The sequence below is a fragment of the Lactuca saligna genome, chromosome 4, assembly GCF_052625555.1.
Source record: "Lactuca saligna cultivar CGN05327 chromosome 4, ASM5262555v1, whole genome shotgun sequence".
Classification (NCBI taxonomy): Eukaryota; Viridiplantae; Streptophyta; class Magnoliopsida; order Asterales; family Asteraceae; genus Lactuca; species Lactuca saligna.
This window is the reverse complement of record NC_136420.1, coordinates 119,620,557-119,625,273: the sequence shown is the minus strand read 5'-3', so window position 1 is coordinate 119,625,273 and position 4,717 is coordinate 119,620,557. Positions and strand designations below refer to the sequence as shown.

Below are 4,717 nucleotides of genomic sequence, written 5' to 3'. Positions count from 1 at the left end.
TGCTTCCATGGCCTGTGATATGTGCATAATTAGTAAATTATTTAGCATATATTCTTAGTTATTTTTAAGTAATTATGTGAATAATGTGGACAAAAGGTACTTAAAATGTTGTGAATTGTGTTTTCAGTCTAAAAGATATGCTTGGAAGCAAAAAGGAGAAAAGGGAAGCTATTGAAGATCAAAGAGTGAAAGAAGGGGATATACTCGGCGAGTAGATCGACCCTACTCGGCGAGTACACGAGGATATTCCAGAAGATAAATACGACTGCTGCTTCAAGACGGATAAATATGGATCTACTCGGCGAGTTGATTCTGCTACTCGCCGAGTACACCCTGTTTTGGGATATTTATATAAGACGAATCCTTATCTCAGAAAAAAAACCTTTGGCGAATTTTGAAGGATTGGCTGCGACTAAGACATTCAGAAGGCGTTGAAGAACCCTAGGCTTCACTATTTGGAAGAATTCAAGCAATTAGGTTAATTCTACCACTTAGACTTAGGAATTAAACATGTTTGCTTTAGTAAACTTTGTTTCTATGTTTGTTTCTACTACAATTATGAGCTAAATTCGTTTTTGTTTCTGTTTGGGGAATACCAAAGAACTCCTATGGTTTGATTATTGATTATTGCTTAATTGTCTATTGGTGATTTATTAAATTAAGTTTGTTAAAGAACCTTATATATTAATCACTACTATTTTCTGTTAATTGGAAGGCAATTAGGTTGCATGAACATCACTTAATTGTTAACCTCATATGTTTATGTGAATGCTAAACCATATGCTTAGAAGTAATGATTATGAAACTAGGATTAATAAGAAAATAGGAAGATTAATGTGTGAGCTTGTTTGAGAAACCATCAACAAGAGGTTAATTGAATTAATAACTTGATTGACCATTACAAATCTTATTTAATCCAAAGAATGAATCTAGGGAATTAATTAGTTTAAACACTTGATCAACGCTTAAATTAGTTAATTGTCTAAGGGTTAGGAGTAATGAATATGAACCTAACTATTATAATTGGTAACCAATAGCAATTAATCTATCTTAAACTTAAATAACCATAGGAGTGAATTGGTAGAACCTAAATGGAAACATCTTTATCAAATTTGGTGAATAGTTGTTGCTTTAGTTAATTAGTTAAATTAGTTTGTCTAAGTTTCTAGTCTTGCAAAACTAGAGAAAACCCTTTAATTTTATTATTTGTTTTAATTAAAATTAGCTATTAGTTTAATTTTCCGTTCCCTGAGTTCGATACCTCACTTATCAATCTATACCACTTAAAGACAGGTTCACTGCCTTTGTGTGCTCAAATTATTAATAAAAAGTAGGGATAAAACTAGTTGAATTAACACACATCAAGTTTTTGGCGCCGTTGCCGGGGAACGGTTCTAAATAATTAAGCTAATTCCTAATTTTTTCAATCCTTTGTGTGAGTTTACTTGCATAAAGTTCATTTATTGCAATTTAGTAATTAGTAATTAGGTTTTAGTATCTGTTTTAGTTAATTTAAAACTTAGAATTTTTTTTTGAAATATCGCTGATACTCGCCGAGTGCAATCGCACCTACTCAGCGAGTAGCAGTTTACTCAGCAGTAGATTTTCTTTATTTTTACAATCTTTTTGTTCTTTTTACGCTTTTTATTTAATTGATTTCAGGACTTTCATGACCAGAGGAGCAAACACACCACTGGTAACCCCGTTTGAAGACCCCAAATCCGCATTGAAAAGAAACAAAGGGAAGGATGTGGAGAGTTCAAGCACACCAAAGAAATCACCATTGTCCAACTTGAAGAATGTTTTTGGGAAAAAGAAGAGCAGTAAATCAGGAGCTTCTAGCACTTCTTTCATAATTGAGGAGCCAATTCAAGAAGATATTGGATATGAGACCGAGGAAGAAGAGGAGGCAACGTACGAGCAAGAAACCGAGTCGGAGGAAGAGTTAGCGTTCACTATGGCTAACATTGATGAAATCCCCATGGGAGAATGGAAGAAGAGGATGCGCGACGACCATGGTCCGGGACTTGTGCAACCCGCAATCCCCGCGACTGCTACCTTCGAGCTAAAAGGTCATATCCTAGCTTCACTCAAGGAAATACCTTTCTATGGGAAAGATCATGAAGATGCCTACAAACATTTGGATGAAGTAAATGATGTTGCTGATTACTTCAATATTCCAAATGTAACTCGCGAAACTCAACTACTTCGTATGCTTCCGGTAACCTTCAAGGGTGCTGCCCAAGACTGGCTCAAGTCACTTCCCCCCGTATCAGTCACTACTTGGGCCAGAATGAAGGAAGAATTTATTGATCACTTTTGCCCGCCATCCAAGATAGCCAAACTGAAGAAGGCCATTGCAAACTTTGGACAACAAGCTGGAGAGTCTTTATATGAAGCATGGGAGAGGTACAAAGGTCTGCTAAGAAACTGCCCACACCATGATCTAAACAGCCAGCAAGAAGTTTCCATCTTCTATGATGGAGTCAATGTCACAACCCGACAATTGCTAGACTCGCAAGGCCCACTTACAAAGAAGCCACCCCCGGTGATTAAAGAATTGATTGAAGAATTCTCTAAACACTCTAGAGAATACCACAACCCTAGGAATGATGTCACGAGGGGAGCCGCGTATGCTGCCACTGAAGATTTATCCGCGGTCATGGCCATGTTAAAAACCATGGATAGAAGGATGGACAAAATGGATCAAACTATCCATGCTATTCGGGTGGGTTGTGAAAACTGCAATGGACCTCACCTCACTAGAGATTGTGATTTGGATGAGAATGGCAACAAGAAGGCACAAGCATGCTATTCGAGCGGTGACAGATATGATGAGGACTGGCGTAAACAAAAGAAAGAGTGGCTGCCTTACGAAGAGTACAAGAAGGCCAAGAAGGAGAAGTATAGACAAAAAGGGAGTGGCTTTTATCAAAAGGAGGAGCCGGTGCAAGAGACGAAGCCAAGCTTGGAAGATATGCTTACTAAATTTGTAGCCGCTTCCGAGAAAAGACATAGTGACCATGATGCTGCTATCCAAGAAACAAGAACAATGCTCCAGAACCAGCAAGCATCCATCCACAACATAGAAACGCAGCTTGGGCAACTTGCTCAACAACTAAACCAAAGGTCACCGGGTGAGCTCCCTAGCAAAACCGAGAACAACCCACAAGGCGCACAAGTAAACATTGTCACAACAAGAAGTGGGAAGATCATCACTCCCCTGGCCCCCATTCGAACTGAAGCAACCAGGGACTCCCAGAAGGAAGGAACGGAAGAAAAAGTACAAAACCAAGATTCACAATCTGAGAGCCCTACTTGCCGAGTAGGGTCGATGGACTCGGCGAGTACCCCTGCTAAAACGAATGAATAGCCGCCCATGAAACCATACCAACCTCCAATGCCATACCCAGCCCGAGCCAAGAAAGAGAAGCAGGAAGAGGAATATCAGAAGTTTCTTTGGTTATGTGGTTGAAATGGTAGTGTTACTTTTAGTTTTATTTTCAGGTATTGAAGCTAGGAAGCATGCTAATTAGGAAGGGTCAAGAGAGGAATGAGAGTCTTTATGAGTGATTATGGAGTCTTGTTTCTAGGATCGAGTCCGTACGAGTCAAGAGTCTTATGGAGTGTTGCTGCTTAGGAAATTCACGTGAGAGTACATTTATATTTCCATGTCAACACCAAAGTAAAGAGATACAACGGTTCAAGAATTCTAGAAATATAAGCTCTACTCGCCGAGTGCACTAAGACTACTCGGCGAGTACCTCTGCTTGTACACGAACTGCTTTGCCATCGGGTTCTACTCGCCGAGTCTTCACAGCTACTCGCCGAGTAGCCTGTTACAGGAGGAGTTTCTGAATTGCTCTGCCTAATTTTTCTGCACCATTCATATGCTCTTTCTGAATTCCTACTGAAGATTGTTCAACAACCCTTTTCCTTGGAGTTTTTCGAGATATCAACCACACGAGACGCATGACATCCGTGCCATGGATGAGCTGTTCCCATGGTTAAAGTCACTAGAAGAAGGAGTTGAAGAAGAGAGTGTCAACCTAGCGACTGCTACCCCAGGGGAGTTTGTTCCAACTTTCTCTCTATTTGCATTTTTAGTTGGTATAATATGCAATGAGGGCATTGCATAAAATAAGTGTGGGGTAGGGGGTTAGTCACATCTTAGAACACTTAGAATCTTAATTTAAGCTAATTTTTAACAATTTTTAACAATTGTTGCATACCAAAAATGCTTAGGTCTTTAATTAGAAAATTTTGGTAAAAATATTAGGATTCCGTATTAGAATTGTGTTAATAATTGCATGAAAACCCAAATGTTTAGTTGAGCCTATACACGTTCTAGTGCATTTGTGGCTTCCTTATTTTAGTGAAATCATGAGACAAAAACACGACCTTGCTCAGCCTGAGGGATGCAATATGTTTAGCAGCCTAAACCTGAAATGTATCCAGGAAAGTTTTTATCATTAGCCAATAAAGGTTGAGATTGAGCGCCCCTGCTTAAGCATGTAGGGATTTGAGTAAATTTTTTTTGAGAAATACATGAAAAAAAAAGAATTACTAGAAAAAAGTTATAGGAATTTTGGAGCAAATGAAGTGAAGATTTAAAGATCAAAATTCCAAGAAATCCAAAGAGTTGAAGATACCAAAAGTCAATACAAGTTGGTGAATTCAAAAATATCAAAGATCAAATATCAAGAAAGTGAAGAAT

The 4,717-nt window shown here is 38.6% G+C and overlaps 1 non-coding gene across 1 annotated transcript; it reads right to left on the bottom strand.

Annotated features, from left to right (window-relative positions):
* Positions 1–2,341: 2,341 nt before the first annotated feature.
* On the bottom strand, positions 2,342–2,448 carry LOC145044461 (small nucleolar RNA R71). The gene has a single exon (XR_013681411.1). It is a non-coding gene; the product is annotated as a small nucleolar RNA R71 (small nucleolar RNA).
* Positions 2,449–4,717: the final 2,269 nt, after the last annotated feature.